Source organism: Ruditapes philippinarum, unplaced genomic scaffold (assembly GCF_026571515.1).
Source record: "Ruditapes philippinarum isolate M1 unplaced genomic scaffold, ASM2657151v2 ctg2350_1_1_1_1, whole genome shotgun sequence".
Classification (NCBI taxonomy): Eukaryota; Metazoa; Mollusca; class Bivalvia; order Venerida; family Veneridae; genus Ruditapes; species Ruditapes philippinarum.
In genome coordinates this window covers 17,998-41,896 of record NW_026853497.1, presented here as the reverse complement: position 1 = coordinate 41,896, position 23,899 = coordinate 17,998, and positions in this window count along the sequence as shown.

The following is a 23,899-nucleotide window of genomic DNA, read 5'->3' as shown; positions in this document are numbered from 1 at the left end:
CACTGCACAAGTATTATGACTACTGCATACTTCACACAATACAGGTTAAAACTATTATTACCGGTAAATTGAAATAATTAGATTTTATAACAAAAACTTCTATGTTTTATAATTCATTTGCATCTTCAGTAAAATTGAAAAAAGGAAACAAAAAAGGAAAAAAGTTAGACAACTTGTGAGGCTCGAATTCGAGAAATGTTTTAATTTGTATTGCATCCCAATGACTTTATCAACTTTGCAATCAAGACAATTAAAATTCTATAATTTATCTAGTACTATATTCGCTTCTAAAAACGCTGTTTTACCTATTCAGACAAAGATTGTAAACTTTTGTGTACACAGAAAATGCAACGTCACTCTCACATTATCATAGCGGCACAGTATGTATATGTTAAATATGAAATGCATTTATTTCAGGTGTGTGATTACAGACTTGTGTGTTAGGTTTTGATTGTGGCGCAGTCACTTGTTTGTCGAGAAGCCTTGAAAACTGTGTATTGCCCCTGATTCCCAAAACATAAATTTAGCTGTTAATTATAACAGCCCCTTTTTTCCATGGGCCCAAACAAAGAGACAAAGCCGCTCACTGGGTGGGGCCAAATAATAATAACAATTTGCTTTTTTAAAAAAGAAGCATGCGAAAAGGTTTTTTGTCCCGGAAAAGGATTTGTTTAATTCGAAAAATTTGGGGGATAGTTTTGCAAAAAACGACACAATGAAGGGTTTTATAAATTACAATTTTTTTAACAAATAAAATTTATTAAAATATTTTGAATATAGTACCCAAAAAAATTTTTTTAACGATTTTCTTTTTTTAAATTTTTTTTTAAATTTATTATATCCGAGAAAGGGACTATTTTTTCTGCACTTTAAAGGGGAATTTTTTCCAAAGGGGAAAAATTTTAAATTGTAGGGTCAAAAACAAAATTTTAAAATAAAATAATAAAACACATTTTAAAATTATTAAAAGTAGTAAAAAATAAAATTTTTAAAATAAAAATCAATAAGCACTTTTTTTTATTTAATTTTTTTGGGTAATATTTTTGGGGAAAAATTTTCCTTTTTAACTTTTTCCCTTTTAAACCGGGAAATAAATTTTTTTAAAAACAATTTTTAAGTCCCGGAAATTTTAAAAAAAAAATGTTTATAACATTTGATTGGAATAAACAGTTTTATAAACCCGGGAACCTCCCCCTCCAACAATATTTGAAAAAACCTTGCGTAAAAGTTGTTGCTCTTTGCGCCAAAAAATTTCCCCCTTTGCGTTATTTAGTCATACCGGTTCCCAAATTTGATTAAGGGAGCAGCAACAATTTTTCGGTACTATTGGTTCGCTTCGTCATGCTAAATAGTGCATGGTGATTATTGTACCTGTGATGTTCATGTTAAACTATTTAAATTGGAACATAAAATAAAAACCCGCTATTTTCAGAAAACAATACGGTAATCGATTTTATACAATATATTAAAGATTAAAACGGAATGAAAAACCCACGTAGCGCTAAAGTATATTCGTAAAATATATTTTCCGATTTTTCTAATGTACCGGTTTTTTTGTTCATTCGAATGTTAATTTTTCGTTTTAAGTTTAAGGGTCGTATTTTTTTAAAAACGGAGCATTCGAAAAACAATTTTTGTAGATGCTCCTAATGTTTTACCCGGCTTTAAATGACAATTCGTTCCACAATCAGATAACGCAAAAATGGGTTGCCCCGGCAGCAACCAGGCCTGAACATACTGGGGGAATTTTCTGTTTGCCCTCTCCAAAATAAAAAATAAAAAAAAAGGGTTAATATTTTTTGAAAAGGGTTGGGTTTTAATTTGTAAAATCCCTTGTTTGGGATTTTTACCGGGTTCTTTTTTTTTAAATTTTTTAGGGATTAAATTTTAAAAAAAGGAAAGATTTCAGCCGAAGCGAAAGAAAATATGAGCCGGGGCCCAAAACAAAAAAACCCCCGGCAGTCTTTCGGGACCATGCTGTTCCCCCCCCAAACCCCTTAAAGTAGAGAAATTTTACGGATGGGGAGGCGTCGGGGCCCGTTTTTTTCCCAAAACCTTTTTTTGGGTTTTTTTGGTCGTAACGGGGCCAAAATTTTAAAGCAAGCAAAATGTTTTTCGGGCTTAAAATTTCATACTTTCATACTCATCCATTAAAATTATTTTTGTCAATGTAACGGTGATTATTAAACGAAATTTTCAAGGATTGTTAACTTGGGAAAACTGGTGCCCAAAAAAATTTGAAAAATACCTAATTTAAAATATTTGTAATTAAACAAATGCATTTTAAAAAGTTCTTTTCATTGTATAAATAAATAAAATAAATAAATGAATGAATTAATTGAATGAATTATTGAATGAATGAATAATTTGAAAATGAATATAAAAATTTAAATAAATATAAAAAAAAAAAGAAAAGGAAATAAAAGGCTCGAAATCCAGTCCCTTGTTCCTTTCATGTACTTGTAGGGCTTCATTAAACAGAAATTTAATAAATTCATTTTTGAAAAAAATAAGTGGTTAGCGATGTAATATATTTTAAATAATCAAAAGTCTTTAACAACAGGAAACGGCAAGGAATCCATTTCTAAACTTTCTTTTCATTTTCTTCTCGTGATTTGTGTTACCCAGTACAGCAGCACGATTTTTAAATTGATAAATTCGAGCGCCTCCTCAAGTAAATTAACTGAAATTACTGCGAATAATTATATTTACAACAACAAAAATCACAACCCATCATTTTTATTTCAAAGTAGAAAAGAAGCCACGCATAGACAACATTAAAACATCATTAAAAACAGAAAATTTTAACTACATGCAGTAAAATTTGATACATAAATTAAACAGCGTACAACAATGGTTTTTATGCACAAATTACTTTCCCAGATGTTAAACTTTGTAACACGAACCTCTTTCAAGAGAACAAAAAAAAGCAAAAAGTGTGGGAAAAAATAAAGTTTTTGTAATTAACAATTGGGTAAATAATAATTAAAGTCTTAAGAAAATTCTTTCGTTATTTCGTTTAGTACTTTTTCCAAAAAAAAAGGAAAGGGTTTGGAAAAAGGCAGGGCCCGGGAAAATTAAATACCCGATTCCAACCCCTTTTTAAACTAAAAATTTTAAAAGTCGAACGGGAAAACTTTGGTCCCCGCCCTGTTTTCTTTACTTTTTACGTTTTTTTTTAAAACCCAGTAGGCCCTTTGAAAAGATTTTTTTGAATTCGAGCCACTCGGGTTAAATAGAATACATTTTTTCAAAAAATTTTATTTTTATTTGAGCTTTAAATTTCGGAAATAAAAATGTGATTTTATTTTCCCCTTTTTCAAAACTTAAGTGTTTTTTAGGGAAAACTAAAATTGTAATCATGTGTAGTTACAAAATTTTAAACTTTAAAAATTTAAATTTTAAACCTAGGTTTAAAAGTTTTAAAATTTAGCTTTTTCCCTTTGTTATTTTTTTCCCAAAATGTTTTTTTAGATTTGGAAATTTAAAAAGGGGGAATTTAAACATTTTGTCTTTATGCATTTATCAGTTATTACTTTTAAAAGGTTTAAAGTCTTTTAAAGAAAATTCTTTTATAATTTATGTCCCTTTTTTTGGTTTAATTTTTCACCCCTTTAAATCCGACCACAAAGACTGTTTTCAGCTTTATTTTGTCAAAGGGGGTTTCTTGCCAAGTCCACTTTGACTTTTAATGAACCCACATTTTCACTTAAAATGACAAAGAAAAAAATTTTTAATCTTTCACAAGCACTTTTATTATAGATTTATTTTTATTCGCGTGCGGGAAATTGAAAACGAAATGAAAATTTTAGAATCAGGTTTTTCCGACTTTATTTTTCAGAGGGGGTATCCGGACACGGTTTCCAAAATTCGGGGTTGGTCCTTTCTGAACACAGGTGGTTTCTATCTTTTTTTTTACATCCTTTGTTTTTAAGGAAAAACTTCAGATTTTTAGAAGAACTAACTTAAAATTTTGGTGACAGAGAACAATATTTATTATCAGATTTATGACAACTGAAGAAAACATGTATTTTTTTTTCTATTTCAATCTCAATCAGTATAGTAAGTCATTGTAATCCTATTTATTATTAATTATTAGGGTCATTGAAAAAGAATTCATGACAGTTAAGTGACTTCCTTCCGCAACTCAAATTAGGAATAGTGAAACCATTTTTTGAATAAACTTAAATTTCCCTTACTGTTATCAAATCCTCATGCTGTTTCCTGGGTAATCTGATAAGAATAAAATAATTGCGTTTTTTAATTGATTTAACATTTTTAATTAAACTATTAAAATTATTATATTCTTGTCTTTGAATACAATGAAATATTAATGATAAACAGAAAAAATCCTACATTATAATTGAGCTTATCTTCCTCACAGATTTTTTATAACATGCTTGTTTGTTGAAATTTATTTTATTTTTGACAAAGTTTTTAATAAGGACCTTTTTAATATGTACTTTAAATAAGAAAACAAAATGAATCTCTGAACGTTTTTAAAAAAGTAGCCAAAGATTACTTTGATATTTAATTTTTCTTTGCCTTGTTTGACCATTATTCATGGTTTATTCCGATATCCCATCACATAGTGATGCAATGTTATAAATTCAATTTGCAGTACTTTAGAGACATTTAAATGAATTTTATACTTAATTATTAAAATAATTTTCTACTTTTTTAACTCTACACCTGTTAGCGGAGTTAATAAAAAGTTATGGATGGTGTTTAAAGATCTTTTTTGAACTAATGAAGATTGAATGAACATATACCTGTTACATAGGAGAAATCGGTTTAAAAAATAACAATTATAGAACCCACGTTTTTCACCAAATAACCATTTTTTCCCAAGATTGATCCCTGCAACCACAGACAACTTAGGGTTTTGGAAGCTCAAAAACGCCTTTTAAAATCCAAATATAATAACGCTATTTGTCAATCCCAGCACTATGTATCTGATCATTATATATTATTCAAAAAACTTAATTATTAAGCCGTTTTGAAAAAAAAATTTCATATTTCAACATTCTTATAGATGTGGCCCTGCACCATTTGGAAAAAATTCAAGTGGTACTAACGGACCAGTTGCCTGTAAAATTTAGGTGGCCCTCCCTAAGAAAAACAAAATCAAGGTTGGTTCTCGACCAATTGGACTTTTCCGCTTTGTGTCGAGGGGCCTGAAATTAAATACACGGTATCGTTAAAATCTAAAAACTTTACTAAATTTTCACCTTTCGTTATTATGCCGATATTTTTTTATGTGAATTTATATTTATTTTACATACAGCATAGTTTTGACAGATCTTATTAAATGTGTTCATTGATTAAAGATCTTCTTGCAAGTTTGCCAAACTTTTAAAGTTTTTGAAATTATTATAAAAGGAAAAAGCAAGAGAAAATAGGTATTCCTTGTTTTTCTAATACAAATGTTCCGTATTCAACAGTTATGTAACATTTTAACCTTTAAGGATATTTTTTGTTTTTAATTTAAAACAAATAGAATAAGTATCATAATCTACGGGCAAGCATGAAAACAATTTTAGATATTCCTTACACCGGCTTGCAAGGTGCAGACCAGTAATATCTAGCCTTGAGAGTTGTTTTTACAGTGGTTAAACGAGGCCTTTCTGTTCTGTTTGAACGACCAGCCTTTGTGTGCGATTCTTTTTCCTTGCAATATTTATATATCAAATTTTATCTTTGGAAAAGAAAAGTAAAACATACAACAAAACAAAAACAAAAACGCTTTAAGATCCTTGTGTTTTTTGATAATAAAAGCGTATAAAATTTACTATTTATTTTATAAATGGCAAATATAAAATTCTTCCTGTTGTGTGTTTCTAAGTTGAATAAAGGGTTCCATCCGCCTTTCAGGCACTGGAAAAGTACGGAATCCGTGTGTGTGGGGGGTTCCGTGTGTTTGTGGTGTGTTGTCTGTGTGTGTTTGGGTTTTTGGTTTTTACCTCTCCGTATTCCGGATTGGAGACCGATATTGAATAATTGGGCGAGATAATTACCCAACTTTAAAGAACGCTTAATTCATTTAAACAAAGGGGCCCGCAGGAATGACGTTATTTCAAAGCTCCAATCTAGTGTATAGCATTCGGTGTAACAGTAGAAAGCTTTTTTTTTTTTTTTTTTTTTGTCAGAAAAATTTTAGACATTGATGTCAATCATTTATTCTTTAATCTAATAACTCTACAAGAAAATAATTAAGGGACTCCACTGAGGAACAAGATTTTATTTACTTGATTTTGTTCCAGTTTTATGTTCAAAATTCTAAGATCATTACTCACTACCTTTTTTCCAGAAAATGTGAAAAATGGCCAAAACGAAATGGTTAAAAGTCTAGCTTGTAACTATGTTACAAATCCGAACCAAATTATAACCTTATTTTAAAATTTTTCAATTTTTAGTATATTTTTTTTTATTACTTTGCAAATCATTTCAAGTGTCAAAAATTTTACCTTTATTAAGAAATTCATATTTCATGTTTTTAGAAATTTTTTGTACTAGTGGAGTTCCGTTAATTTTAATCATTTTAATTAACGCCGACAAATTTTTTCTACAATATAAAATCTCGTTTTAAGTTTGTTTTATTTTTTCCAGTTTTTATTTCTTCAATATTTTTTGAAACATAAAAATCTCTCACGACGCAATTTTTTTTTGAAATTATATAATGGAACTTAAATTAACTCACAGAACGCTTTGGGTCAGATCTTGCCCAACGTGATACGCCACTGTTACACTCTATCAAAAATATGTTAACATTTGAAATAGGAATTGATATCCTGTTACAACGATAAAACTGGGTTTCAAACAAATTTTTATATTACAAGAAAAATTACCCTATACCATCATCAAGTGCCAATAGACTTGAATATATATACGATATTTTTTCATATATACATATGTATGTATAAAATTGTTTTTAAAACCAGTTTTATCGATGTCCAATCGATGTCCAATTCGTGTTTCAATATCATCGTGTTTACAGGGGCGTATCAGGTTGGGGGGGGGGGGGAGAAATCTGCCCCCCAAGCGTCTGTGAATTAACTTTGTTTTCGTAGTCAATGCCGTTTGAATTATTGTTAAAAACCACAGTTGGAAATACAATAAAATAAGAATTAAGTTAACATCAAAAGGATGGAAAATAAAAATGATTTTACTCATAAAGTATTTAAAATATATTATTCAACGTATAGATACACACAATGTTATGGTTATTAATCCATTTGTATGACATAAAATAATATAGGGGTGTTCAATTTTTTTCTATAAATACTTTCATAAATTCCATCGAGTGGTAGCCACGAGTGAAATATGATAATAGCTCATACCACAAGATGAAAAAATCTCGTATTTATAGAAAAAAATTGAAATACATTTTACTTTTTTCTGACATAATGATAAACAAATTTGAAAAACTTCCTCTAAAATGGTGTTTTGGCTGAATTTTAGAAGAAAATGTAGTCCGGCAAGACACAGGTGAAAATACGGAAAATATGTTAGACTGCAGTGAAAAATAAACTTCTACAACAGCGAAAATACGGGAAAATGAAATGAACTCATTTTATTTCATCAATTTTTCTTTAATATCTAATATATAATAAATAATTATATTGTAAAAAGTCATCGTTGATGCCATCCATATTTTTTTAGCTTATTTTTTTTTTAGAAAATAAATTATAAATACTCACCAATCACAAAAAAAACAAAAATCCCAAAAAGCAGTGCTTTGGAGCCAGCCATTTTGACAGAACTAATATTCTGAATCTTCGTTATTGGAACCTCTTTACCGCTATCCGGAGCGCAAATGAAGTGTACCTTGTAGACACTATTTTATAGTCTGATTTTATTGACCTGTCAATTATGAATACATTATAGAACTCATCCCACTTTGGTTTGGTCCGTACGTGTAGTTTACGAGAATTAATGTGGAGTATATTAGTCATGGATTGAAAGTCACGCAAGCTTAATGTAAAGGTTTTCGTTAATTCAAAATAGGACAGTCGGTAAAGAGAATGCCTGATAATTGAGAGGTCTGATGTTTCGATCCTTACTGTTGCCATTGTTTTAGTACTCTTTCTTTATTTTTGCAGTATATTTCAATGGAACAGATTTGTAGTGTGTTTTTACGGCATTAAAAAGACATTTATTGATTTTAATCCGTTTAAATTTTAAACATGAATTCATAAAAAACAACGTTGCTTAAAAAGAGTATATTTACATAACAAATTAAAAAAAACATAATAAAAAAAACGAACAACATAAAATAATCATATATAGATTAATAATGTTGAAAGTATTAATAAGAAAAAAAAATATGGACCAACGCGGCCTTGAAATTTAAAACAAGAGTGGCACTTAGATTATAAACTCGTGATTTAACCCTATTGCGCTATCTACCGAAGATTAATATATACTGTGTGCATCGACCGTGTAATCAGTATGTAATAAAAAACAAACGATACTAATCAATGGTAGGATACGACGTCATCGCGCACCTGCTGAATGCTGCCACTTAGACCATTTTTTCGTCGACTTGAAGATAAAATCAAATTTATTATAAGAAAACGTAAGAGTATTAAAAAATAATGTAGAGCACCAAAGAATGGCTATGGTACTTGAGATAATTGTAAAAAAAGTTTATAGATTCATTGCCTGGTTTAGGCCTGAAAACGGGATAAATGTTTTTCTCTGAATGCTCCAACTCGGACTTTTCCCGAAACATATATGAAATAAGGCTGAAAATCTTCTTGAAAAATTTATTTTTAACGTACCGGAACATAAAAGTAGAATATAAAATGATGGTTCCGGGACACTTTTAGGCCTAAAAATGTGTTTATTTATCAAACCAAAGGGTAAGACAGCTCGACATAGCTTACCCATCAACCCAAAAAGTAAGACAGCTCGACATAAACCCCATTTTATTGATTTAAGAACACCCTCAGGCCCAAAACCCCGGAACCCATCATTTTATAAACTACTCTAAAAATAGAATACTATAATGCAGCCTAAAGGCTCTTGTAAGGGAACCGAAAAAACCTAAAAAGGCTTTGTAAGGGAACCCGACGAGTCTAAAAGGCTCTTGTACTTCTTATAATTTAAATATATAAATGAGTTTAAAAAAATCAAATATATTGTTTGAAAGAACGAACATACACTGATAATGTAAATCCTCAATATGTTACAACAAAAAAACGGAAGATTAATAATAAAAGCCGCGTGTGCTTCATGTGTAAAATTGAAATTTAAGTTTGTTTAAACAAGGGAGGTTAATTAATGGGTAACAAACGTTAAAGTCTGTCTCAAAAAAAGTGTTTAACGTCCTTTTCTCTTATAAACATACCTTAGGAATCAATTTTAATTAGTTGTAGGCCTTTAAAATCAATAGTGAAACGCAGGAAGTTATTACGTCGTTTCCGTATCACGTGGATATTTTCCTTCGCCAACGGTCTAAAAGGTCAAGAAGTGAAAACGCAGACAGTTATCACGTCATCCCAGTATCCAGAACGTGCGTCTAGACTACAGGGAACTTCCGCCTAGTTTTTAAAAATAAATAGTGAAATAGATGTTAAATGCATCATTTAGCACGTAAAGTTGTTTTACCATTTTCTCTAACAAATATAGTAAATCAATTATCTATTCTTTTATCTTAGAAGTTCTTTCGTTAAATAAATATGTAAATTATTAAACTTTGTTTTTTATTTATTATTTTTAGGGCTGAAACCTTTGCAATAGAAATCTCCAAATATAAAAAACAATCCTGAGGATTTTTTTATTCATAAAAAAGGTGAAGTTATTACGCAGCATGATTACAATAAAATGTGCAATCTTAAAAACAGAATTGAGTACATTTCTAACATTCATAAATTTTATTAGACATCATGATCAACGACAAAAAGTTACAGAAGACGAAATAAAAAATTTTTGGGAATTAAAAAAAAATGAATACTCAAGTATAGATGAATTTAAAAATCTTGACGTTTTAAAACAAAAGGGATTATTGAAAGAGAAGAAATCAATTCAGCAGCTTCCAGATGTACAACAAAACTTACCTCAACGAAAATAATAATAAACCCCCCCCCCCAAAAAAAAAACAACATACGACGAAGTCAAAAAAGAGGTAGAAAAATCATATTCAAACAATCGCAACTTAACCGGAGATGTTGATTTGGAGTTTGACGTTTGCTAGTATATACTTGACTAATTTTAGCTGTACTATTGTAGAGTGAATGAGGCACAAACCGACGAGGGTCGGCACACGCTTGACTGATTTTACTATTTTTAAATTTTTAAACATTATTCTTAGTGAAATACCGGTAGTTTATTATTGTTTGTTCATTTTCTTTTTGATTATTGATGTTTAAATGTTTGTATAATATATCATATAAAGGCACTTTATTCTGCAATAAATGTATGAAAAATAAACAATAATAACCACACAAAACACTTGTTTTATCTTGATATTGTATGTTGTTATAATTCAAACCTGGAATGTAACTGATTACCTCTTTTGGTGGAGGAAGTCCGAAAGGGTCAAAGTAATTATTTTTGTAATAACACGCCCAATGTGTACCAGGTCCAATAAAGTCATCTAAATTTATAATCCCGCATTACTGTGAGAAGGTAAATTATTTCTACTGAAGACGCCCTGAAAGTTTTAAATACCAAGTTGTTTTACCCATTGTTCTATTTCAAAGTTAGATAATGGTTTGTTCAGACTATTTTTTACCATGGGAATTCGACTATATGGAACTTGTTGTGCATCAACCTGTAAACTCTTGCCACTTAACAATGATGTTATTAAAGGTATTCCTAGAGATGCTGCTAACATACCAAGGAAACCACCATCTTGCCTTTGCTTGTTATTTAACTTAATTACACCATCATTCATTAATTGTTTTCATTTATTTCTTGCTACAGATACCATAACCGTTTCCAAGTATTTTACTTACACCAGTACTAGCCAAACCACTTAATGCTCCAACACCTAAAGGCGCCAAATATTTTTGGAGCCAATTTTGTAACAAACGGAATTAGAGTGTTAAGAAAACCGCCTTGACTTCGCATTTGTTCCCGTGGTATCTTTATTTCTAAGCCAGATTTTTTCTGTTTAGCCCTATCAATTTTATTTATTTATGTCTGTCTTAAAAGTATTGGGAAAGTACCATTTAAATCTTCATACTTCAATCTAAAAGTATCAGGGCATTTATCTCTATATGCTTTTGCAAGTTTGTGCTTTTGTCCTTCTGATAAATTTATTTTATATTCAATGTAAGACATTTATATAATTTATATAATTATATTTTCATCTAAGGCGCCTGTCTTAAACAATAACAATTTCATTTCCAATAGTTTTTAATTGAACTGTTTCTTCATACATTACAATGGCATATACGCGAATAGCTGCAGCTGGCGGTACATTTAATTTTGCATTTAATGTAGGTGCTTTGGATCAAATGCATTTTCTTCTTTTTTAAATTCCAAGTTAAAATCAATGAATCCAAACAAACCCTCAAAGTTTGATATATTTAAAAGAGACCCAGTGTTTTTGTCATTTTGTGTGTGAAAAAAAATTATTACGTCATATATTCTCGTTATACTAGTATATTCTGTTTCGGGGTAAAAAACACCATTTCCAACTTCAAGACGACAAGATTGCAAAGTACAATTGCTATTATTAGCATTTACTTTAAAAGTATCTAATAAATGAGTGCTTTGGTCTTGTGAATTGCTTTTATTAGCTCTTTTTAAATAAACAAGCACATGTTTAGGATTCATTACACCAGCTGTTATTTTAAAAGTAATATTGCTTTGCTCAGATGATTGTGTGACCATTTTTCGAAGATAGTTCCACTGTTTTGCTTTCAAATAATTTCGGAAATCAAACTATATCCTTCAGCGTTAAAGATTAACCGAGGAACCCATAAGATAAGTTTAGTATCTATAACTCTTCCATCATCGGCTGCAGCTGCCTTTAAAATTAATTCATTGTCGTTTGTTAATTGTAATGTAATTTGAATTTGGCTAGGAGGCAGAATATTTGTCTCTAAACTCCGAAAAAAATGAAAAATTGTTTAAAGGGATTTTACATTTAATTTCCTTACCTCCTTGAGCTAATAATTTTCTTGCAGCAAAACTTTTATTACATCCAGCCTTATTAGCTCTAGATTCAGCTACATTTGTGTAATCCAAAGCAATAAATTCATTTGTCCCAGTTGTTTCTGCATAATCTTTTGTTAATTCAACTAAAGTTCTTACATTCACAACCCTATTTAAGTTATTACAATCATATACAATCTTTCCATTTTGTTTTATAACTAATTCATCAATTAATGAAGCTGCATTATTTATTACAGCAATTTGATCAGCATTATCATAATTAGCTTTGTCTGCCAGTTTATTTATTTTAAAATTCACCTCAAAATACCCATTGAACCAATCATAATATGAAGATCTATCATTTATAATAAAACTATATCCATTTTTCTGCTGGGAGGCGTTATTGGCCAGGATTGTTATCAAAGCGGTATCTATTTAAATAGGTGTTTGTTAATATCTTTTACAGTATTGTTTTGATCGAAACATATATATTATATATCTTTTTTAAATAATCTCCTTCCAGATAACAATTCATTTATTTGTAAATTTATATCTCGCCTTCCTGATCCAGATAACAATTCATTTATTTGTAAATATATGTCCTCAACTCCAGTATCCATCTTTCTTAATTCTTTCACAATTTTATCGCCAACTGATTTATCTTTAGGAGGTTGTTTTTTCTTCTTAAATACACCTGTTATTTTATCAGCAGCTAAATGTCCGACTTCAGTTCCAACCTTTTTGGCCCAACTTTCAAGAGCAGTTTTACCTACAGTGTCTACCACTTTTTTACTTACAGAAGAAAATAAAGTGTCAAAGATACCTCCTGCACGCGACGACCATGCAGAGATACCTTCTCCCGTCCAATTATCAACATAAATATATACTCTACTATTTTTATCATATACTTTTTTATGCATTATATAATTTAAATTTCTTTTATAATTCATGTAAAACTTGTTTCAACTTCATTAAAATTGATTATTCTACCAAACACATCTGTAATCTATATTCTTATCGAATTTATAATATTTCTATTAATTTCAGAATAACCAACCCTAATAGGTTCTTTTGTAAAAGGATAAACTCTTGTTAATTTCAATTCCGCAGTACTCAAAGCATATATCACATCACCAAATTCTCCATCAACAAGTGAATTATCTATCAAATCACAATGAATATAAATTGTATCCGCAGAATTAATTATATTAGGTGTTAAAGCTCCCCATTCTGTTTTATTTACTCTTTTCTTTTCAAAACCAAGTAGTTTACAAGATTCTGGTAGTCTAAAATCTAATGAAAAATTATCCATTAGTGAAATTAGAATTTTAAAACTACTCAAATCAAATTCTAAACTTATAGGTGCTATAGCAGAAACACCATCGAAATCTTCATTACTTATTAATGTTTCTCTTATGTAATTATTGATATCTGTGTAAGAATATGAACCATTTGTAAAGAAAAATATCTTTCCATTCCTTACAATTATTATAGCGAATTCTCTTATTATCATATTCATAACTTATATTATGCCAAGAGTAAGTCATTGAATTTATTGAGTCTAATCCAACAATATATCTTTTACTTTTATCTAAAACTAAAGGAAGACTAAATCTTACTGTGAACTCACTTGGGGTATTTTTATTATTATTTCGAACCAATTCAGAACTTAATACAATTTTTTGTTCCATTATATAAAGTACTTTTTATATAATTTTTCATGTTGTTCTGGACTTAATACCTTCAGTTTTAATAATGAATCGATAATGCGAATGTCTTCCGTCTGTCCGTCTGTCAGTCCGTTAGTCCGTCCGTCCACAAAACTGGATCCCGCGATAACTTGAAAAGTACTGAAAATATTTTTATGAGATTTGCTATATGGATAGATGGTAGTATGGAGATTATGCACGTCTTTTCCTTTTCTTCTTATGTTGAAAATTCTGGTTGCTATGGCAACAAATAGGCTAAAAATATGGCAAATTTTACACATAAACTGGATCCAGTGATAGCGCAAAAAGTACTGGAAATATTTTTATGAAACCTGAAATATGGGTAGATGGCAGTCTGGAGATTATGCACGTCTTTTTCGTTTCTTCCTATGTTGAAAATTCTGGTTGCTATGGCAACACATATTTTGAAAATATGGCAAATTTTACACATAAACTGAATCCAGTGATAACTCAAAAAGTACTCGAAATATTTTTATGAAACTTGACATATGGGTAGATGGCAGTCTGGAGATTATGCATGTCTTATCTTTTCTTCCTATTTTGAAACAAAAGTGGTTGCCATGGCAACAAATAGGCTTAAAACATGGCATATATAACAATATTTGTGATAAGTCAAAAAGAGCTGATTTTTTTTTATGAAATTGCATCTTTAATTTAAGAGTTATCTCCTCTTTAAGAATTTTGCTTTTAAAAATGTTATATTTTGGTAACAGGGATGTTTCAAATATTAACTTTAGAGTGTCCTTCCGTCCGTCTGTCTGTTTGTTCATAAAAACTGTTTCGTGTGATCACTTTTAAAGAACTTTTCCAACAAATTTACTTAAAATAGAGAAAAATTGAAACATTAGTGAATGGCCAATGGCCCTTCAGAATGTTGATGGGGTTCTAACCGGTAGGGGACTTATGGATTGCTTGCAATACTATGATAATTGCTTGTTTTATTTAAAATAAAAGTTGCAATTTAAAGCTGATACATACAGTTTTAGTAAATTCTGCAAGGCTAAATACTTTTCATAAATTAAACAAAACATAAATTAAAATAAGTTAATAACAAAACAAAAAGTATTTATAAAAGCAATCACATAAATGAAACTAAGAAAACATATACAAATATTAAAGAACAAAACAATGTATGTACATTTCTATCAAAGTTTGCCTTATCAAACAAAATAATGTAAATATTATATTTTTAAGAAAAGTTAAAAGATTCGGACAATAATGTTTCATGCAATTAATGACATATTTTCAGTATTGTAACTATATTTCTACAGCATTACAAAAACATGTAGTGCTATTTTTCATATTTTGACCTCCTTTTGATAATTGTCACTAACGTATAAACTACTTCCTTTAAGTCACTTCACAAAGTTATATACTTTTAAATATCCACGAGAATTAGCACGAATTTGGAGGTGTGATGCTTTTAGATATATGACCTTCTCTCACCACCCCTCGTCTGTCCGGAGGATATGTTAATGGCGTTTGTGATATCATTTGCACTGAAAAAGAAAAGAAATTTATGAAAATTGGAAATTAACAAGCAAACATGTTTTTCATGGTTATCTGCCCTTTAGAAATTTTGAAAGTTATCTTAACTTAATGAACAACTTTGCTAGCTTTTTAGAAGTGAGCTTTAACAAAAATTAAAAGTAAACATAAAGACTGAAAATTTAAAAGATCGCTTTAAAACTCCAGTTTAGTATGGATTATAGTATGCAATATAATTTACAATCTTACTTTACCATGTTTCTTTTTACATTATCAAGTATTTCTGTCCCTCCGACCTTTGAGAGCATGTCCAACACTTGAACTACCTGAAAAGAAAATTATATTCTAACTTATGAACATTCTACTTTTGAAATAAAAGAGTTACACAAGTCTTAAATTTTTCATAGTTTCAAATTAAAGATTGTTAAGAAATTGGGAAAATGCCGAAATGTCAGGGACCGAAACGTCTTGAGTTATTTTGGACCGACACATCTTGGTCCGAAATGCTTGAAATCGTATAAATTCATTCTCAATTCTCAGATTTTAACTGACAAAAACATAACAGTTAAATAACAATATGAAAACTAAGCATTCTCTTTGGTAGTACTGAAAGGAACATTATAAACTCTTAACGAGCAGAGTTAAAACATGCCAAATTTGAAATGATTTATTATTAAACATTATCGCGAATTTGTGTGACGTTTTGCTTCAACTGTTCAAATAATGATAATTAAATTTAAGAATGCTTGCAATCATGCAATTATTTATCAAATACAAAGTAGAAATAGATTTAAATAAATTGAACTGACCTTTTTTGTTGAAGATATTCTAGAATATTCACTTTATTTCCTGACTGACCGCCAAAACGTACGAAATGCCTATGAATTTGAATTTTCCATCCACGTGGCTGTAGATTCGAATTATAATTATGTTTTCTTTCGTTTTTCTGTCACTATGATTAAATGTTAAAGCACTATTAAAAACTCGTGTTTTTGATACATATATTATGCACCACAAATAATAATATTATAATGTTAAATGATTGAAACTCGATCTGTGGCTATAAATAGAGTTCATAACAATAACACATGTAACTTGCCTATATACAGTGCCACCTATATGTTTTATTAGGTTGCAACGCTGCGCACTTAAATGGTCTTCGAAAGGCACTTGTTTATATATATAAGTAAAATCTCTAAATTGCTAGATTTTTCGATAATGGGGCTGGAAAAGCTATATGCAGTAATGACCAATACAGAAAAACCAATAGAAAATTTGTGGAAAAATAAATTAAGAACCTATAGACCGTATGGAGTTAATACAAAAGAATAACGCGGCAGACGGCAACCAACGCCACGGCGGGCGTCGTTCATTGATGTTACGTCACTTCCATTGTTTTGTTTGATATATTTGTATGTGAAATAAATGCTGCTGAAGAAGGCCGCAAGCCGAAAGCTACGGCAAATTTAAATTAGCGTTTTTGCTTATATATATATATATATATATATATATATATATATATATATATATATATATATATATATATATATATATATATATATATATATATATATATATATATATATATATATATACAGACAAGTGGTCAGTTAAGGGGTCTCTATTTTAACACCATCTTTCGGGGTTCCATCCGTGCCCCACAATTTTTATATATATACATTATATATATATGCCCAGAAGTATTTTGCATTATATATATATGCCTCATAATTACTTACATAATGTATATATAAACAAACAGTCTTTTGGGGTTTTAACCATGCCCCACAATTAATTAATTAATTAACATTAATCTGCGCAAAATATGTATACATCCAATACACCGAAATGTTTAAATATTTTATTTATTATTATTTATTTAACTTTTATTTTTAGTTTTGCTATAGTTTATATCGCAGTGTAAATAATGTTCTCTTTTTTTTTTAATTAATTTGCTCACGCAGTTTCCGTTTTGAAATATATCGAATTATAATTTATAAAAATAGGGAAAAAAATGATTTCTCAAAAATGACACTTTCGTTTTAATTAAAGTACCATATAAAATTAAACATACCATTTAAGTTCAAATATATCCAAAATTTGCAGTTCTATCCACAAGTTCAATTTGGTATCGCATTACAACAATGTTTATTTAACGTATTCTTTACTCCGATACTTTTAAAAGTTATACACGTTTTTTCCCGTGATTTTGTTATAATTCAAAATTCACCAAAATAATCATAATAAATAAATGAATAAAAAAAATATCCATAATATCAAGCTCGTCCCATATCATATGGCTATCATGTTCTCGCAATATCATAACAATTTAAAATTAATTTACCTGAAAATATGAGCACCTTAGATAAATAATGCGATAATTGAAATCTCTAAAATTTGAATAAGAACGCTTAACCTTGTCAACCCTCGCACATACATCTTACAATGGTCTAGCATATTAAGCGAAGTAAAGTTAATTGAAATATTTTTTTTCTTTACAAAGAACATACTGTCTTCACACTACATTATGATATAATTATTTCGCCTTTCTATGGAACGCCATAGTGGCTTTTATGTAATTTTACGGCTTTTGAACATTAACAATAAAAGTACAGTAAAACCTCTAATGAAGTAAATCAAGATAAAGTTTCGGAATGAAAATTAAGCTTCCTTCCCATTTAAGCAAACAAGGGACGTTAATGGTTTCTCTGATCTAAACAAACGCAAAAACATATATATATATATAAACTATTAGCACGTGACATTCTCTCTCCTATGCATGTATTTGCCAACATTCTTTCATATATGCTTAGATTATCATACAAGACGATCCCAACAATTATAGGGCAATATCATTAACTTCAACAATCCTGAAAGTGTTGGAAAAAACTCACGTCAAAATTGAATATCCAACAAGGGGGTTAATTAGGTTGCCTCATGACGTCATTTGTATTACGCAAATGTGTGCATTATTCTCGAGAATACAACAGCAAACTGTATGAGTGTTTTCTAGACGGTAGTCAGGCTTTTCACCGAGTCTGGCATGATGGAATAAATTATATACTGTCATCATCACCGGCATTTAAGGAAATTCACCGGAATATTTTTAGTTATGTCCTGACGCAGGGATACATAATTATCAGACATTTTCCCAATTTTGTAGGGAAGCAGACAAGGAAGTAAAAGTTCACCAGTGTTTTATCCTCTTTATATAAATGTACTTATAAATGAACTTGAATCAAGTGGACTTGGTTTCTGCGTGTACAATTCGAATATATCTTCACCAGCAGTAGCAGATGATATGGTCCTTGTATCATTTTCAAAGCATGGATCGGACATGATGTCATCAATTTGTAACAGATATTCCTTAAAGTGGCGTTTCTAGTAAATAATTATACAGACAGTGATATTGATGTTTCCAATCTAGAAAAAAAGCGCCGATTCTGCCTTTAAAAAAACTATTCAGTCATTTGCAACAAGCACAAGCACGCAATCCACCTTAGCTGTATTGGACATGAGTTCAATAGAATTAAATGTTGAATTTAAGAATTTGACGTTTCTACTTGGCTGATATTTTGTAAATGACTATTGTTTAAAGGTATGTTTAAATTATGCCATTGACGAAATATTTGTAAATTGTTGAGAGAAATTGCCAAATATTATTTCAAAAAATCATACTGACTTTTAGGTTTTTATTGAATTTATCTTTGCTTGACTATGTTTGTGGTAAGTGTTTGGGGTATCAATTCTTGTAAATCTCGGTCTTCAGGCTGAATAGTGTTTTCAAATTTTATTTAAATTTAATTGAAGACAATGCTAGAATTGAATGCGGTTTTCCAATGTATAGGACTCAAAGGCTTTCCTTGTTGATCTTGTTTATCATATTTTACTCTATTTGCAGCACTTTGATTTTAATCATTTCATCGGAGACTTTCATAATATTATTTCAGTGATTCTCATCTCATATTTATTTTGGCATACACACGTACAGGGGCATAAGAAATCTTTTATTCACTACGCACACAATTGAACAAGCGAAAGCCACTATATATCGCATGTACACGTAACACATTTTACGTGCGCACGCAATACCTATCGCGTGCGCATGATAAATGTATCTTGTGCGAACTTTGTAAATATAAGAGATGTTCAACCAATCTTTTTAATGCCACCGAAATATTCGAATAAAGAAAAAAATAATTATGAAAATAAAAAAGATTTAGTGTTCTTTGACTCTACAGTGTCAAGCGCAATATTTCGGTCACTCCATAATCGGTAAGGTACTCCGAATATCTAATCAGTGTCATTTGTATGCATTCTTTCGTGCGTCCCGGAGAAGATTAGATTAAAAATGAAACCAGCAATAGTTGCCGATGAAATGTTTCCCGAGGGAGCAGGCCCGTACATGGAAATAGAAGAGGTTTGTATTCCAGACGAATAATGATAGGTTTAGAAAAGACAGAGTTAAAGTATTAAAATTTTATTGTTTTCAAAATTATTCGTCCTCAATGAATTTCAACCCAATAAACTAATCCGGGTCCACTCGGCCCTAAAACTATCCACATGAACTTGAAAATCTATCAAATAACTAATTATATGAATAAGACAAAATTAAAGCTAATTCCTTGACAGAAATTTATGTACATTATTATTAAAAGACATCGGCAGCTACACAATTTATGTTTTCAATACCAGTGTAAGAAATTAGGATTTGAATCGACCACAGACACTTGGGGTTTTGAGCTCAAAACGCCTTTAAAATCCAAATAAAATGCATATTTGTAAATCCCAGCACATGTACTGATCACATATATCAAAAAACTTAATATAAGCCTTTTTGAAAAAAAAATCATATTGTTATGAAATTTGAAACTAATCTTTTACTAGAAGAGTATTCTTTTAGGATGGTAAATCTGGACAATAATTCTAAGCTGGTTAAAATGTTTATGTTAACTTTTACTCATTTTTGTTGTAAAACAATTGAGTCATTAACAGTCCAGAATATTGGCACAGCTCAGTTATTTTTAGATTATGAACATACCTCATTCCAAATTTGGAAAGGTCGCGCAGACAAAGGTCGCGCGACACTTAAGGTCGCGCAATAGGAAAGGTCGCGCAGAATCAGCATTTCCCAGTGCATGTAATTCCAAATGGAAGAAACGGTCAGACGCAACTAGAGAATCGCCAGTATCTAAAGTGACAAGGTTTAAGATTCAATTTTGTCCACTTCAGATCTCATTGTTGTAAACAAGGAGTCCCCATACTTAATTTCCGCGTGCATTTCGGTTTTATGTGGGATTCTCACTCAGTTTATCTGTACAGGTTATTGGTCAATGTTGAGCTGTATTGTGATAAGTGGAAGAGCTTTATATTCTGTAATCGTTAATTATGGATTATTCTAGTCAGATTATTAAGTTTATAGATGTCAATCAGTAGTAAGGTTCTATGTCTTATAACGCACCATAACATACAAAATACCCTATAGGCCTTAATTTTAATACAGTGTCTATTTTGTCACTCAAATTACCTCATCTCAGCTACTCTCCAGATTCTGCTATGTATGATCTCGGAACAGATAATCTATTCTATCTAACTTGAGTGTTATCATGTAATTAATCTATATACTTTATAGTGTTATATTATTGATAATCCTTATATGTTTGTTATTGCGTACATCTCAGTTGGTAATTACCTGAAACCGTTGGCTCATTTCTGAACATTGTTAGCATTAGTCGGCTATTTTTAAAGCCCTCACGTAATACATTACAGGTATATCGCCCGCAAATGAGTATGTTGCTGCAAGTTAGAGGTCGTTGGGCTATAAGAGTCGGCGCACTCGTCTTACTTATTGTCTACACCACCTTAGTCTGCTGCAAGGCGGAAAAGCTGGGTAGTAGGTGACGCTGGACCGTGTTCTAGCTGGGTGAGTCTTTGCCGCGTTTATATTGTAGAGTTTGTTGAGGAGTGGAGGTTGTTGGTACTTCGAGTTAGCTCTCGAATCAAGATATTTTCGGGTAGATGACTATATTTGTTGAGTTCAGCTTATAGTGTGATATTTTACCTGTGGATTATGGATAACTTGCTCCAGATAAGAGAAGAATTTTTCATTAATTGAGATGTGTCCCTTTATTTTGAATGTACATGTTCATATTATAGAATATCCTGTCTTTTTCACTTGGACTGAGGATTGATTCATTTATATAGGCAGGCATATGGGAAAAATAAGTTTGACTCTTTTTATTAGCGGGAAGTGAGTTACAACCAAGCTTTTTTCACATATATAGTAGACCGACAGTTTCGCAACACAAAGGTCAGCAGCGGTGGGATATACTATTACTCTGCTTCAGTTTATATGGTTCAGCCTATTATTTTATTATCTTGGTCGTTTAATTGACTCTCATCAAAAAGTTGGATTACGCATTAGAATCATTGGTGCAGTACTGTTCTTTGTGACTAGTTTATTAGTTCCATAGGAAATTGAGTCTACCACTAGAATATGTAGTCATAGTGTAAATATCTTACAGAGATTTAGTGATTTTTGTAACAAATGTTGAATTATGAATTATTATCTAGTAATAATGCAAAGTTAATGAATCAGTCTGACTTAAAAATCATATAATGGCAAAAAAAAATCTACAATGCTTCTATTTCAGACGATGACACTCAGGCTCTAATTAGCAAGACAAGTCAGTATTATGGACCTCATAAGATCTGACATATTATGGTTGCAACGCATCAAGCGTCTAAACTCATAATGACCTTGACAATGTGATTTATTCGTCAAAACTTTCCACATGAATAATTGCAATGAATATTGGTGTTACTTAAGCTATTTTACTGTATTAAGCTGGTGTGGCGCTAAACTCATATTTGTTGCAATCTAAATTGAATTCTCTCAGAGGTCTTTCTAATTCTGACAACCAGAACATGAAACACGTTTGGATTTAACTCATAGTCCTTCACATATATAGATTGAGTCGATTGTACATAGAACAATTGTGTGCTGAAGAGATATTTATAGAGGAAACTTTTTGGTGTGAACACGGGTCATCACTTTTATAACCGAAGTAAATAGACGACAGAACATATCCAAGATAGATTTGTGATCAATATGATTGATGTAATCTATCTAAACATACTTATTAATAATTCAGAAGATGTGTGTGGCAACTTAGGATCGCAACTTCAGTTACCATTGCAATTACGTAGAAAAAGTACACCAACAAGAAAATATCTCGTGGATTTTTTCTTAGATTTATGTGTCACTACTAAATTCGTTCTAAAGTATTGCTATGATAAACATTCATACACGCGACTTCCATTTCATACGTTCGGAATTTGCTGTGTTTGGGCGTCGGCAATAAACATTGCATGGAGCTGATATAGAACGTGTAGGCATTTCGCTTAGACAGAATGATGTAATAGTCTTGAGGCCGATGCTTCTGAGATCAGAGTTTGTTATTCAACCAGGTCAAGCCCTGAAAACTCTACAATCTTACTAAAACTCGCATTTGCTTGCAAATGATCTAGCAAGCATAGATTTGTAGAAGAGACGTGTGCTACCGTCCTCTTATTCTTAGATGGTCTCGCGGAAATGTGTATACGCTCTCACTCAAGGTGTGGAATTCGGCACTAAGTCAGTGTTTTCTGTTCTGTTGGCAGATTAGGTGGTGATAGCCCTCCACTGTTTGGATAATGGATCACAATATTCATGATTAGGTACAATTTGTTTTACGGCATTTATATTAAGACGCTACATGCTGACTCGTCCCAATGACTGGCTCTGCAGCTATACTAGGGATGAATAGAGCATCCGTAGCAGTATTCTCGACAACTTGACTTCAGTTGTCGATTCTGCAACGATACTTATATTGTTACAAGCGAACGGATACATAAAGTCATAAACACCAACGTATACGGATTGTATCGACAAAGAGGGGACAACAATGTTCTCTAAATCGAGCCAATGTTGCTATGTGCTGTTCAAGAAGTATAGTATTAAATTTTTGATAGTGAAATTCTAGTGCTGCATTTAAAAACAGTTCAGCCAGATAACATTCTATATAGATATCAGCGTATTATTGTACTTTTGGTTGTGATTCGTGTGATATATACAGTGTCCATAGGTTTGAGGTTTCACTTATGCCTGTTGATTTTGCACCTCGAGTTCGTTGAGTGATAAAATATTAAATGTGTGGTTTCACTATGCTGTGTTGAAATACCTACGTGCATAATGGACGCTGAGTATTATGGGAGATTTAATATAAGGCAGCCTTGCCCATAACTCGACGTGGATAGTTACCAAAACCATCTCTTGGATAAGTGAATACCAGAAATATATTAAGATACCTGCAATAGAGATTATATTGTAATTCACTGTGAAAATTTGGTGATATCATGCAAATTTAGGTAAGTAGAATACATGGAAGCAGTTGTTACTATGTTTTTTCTAATATCTATCAATAGTGTAGCCTTCTGTATCCGTCCATATTGGAGAAATGGATCAAATTTTAAGCTTGAGTTAGAATGAGGGTATCTCCTTTTTAGGATAAATGTGAGAGTTTTAAATTCAT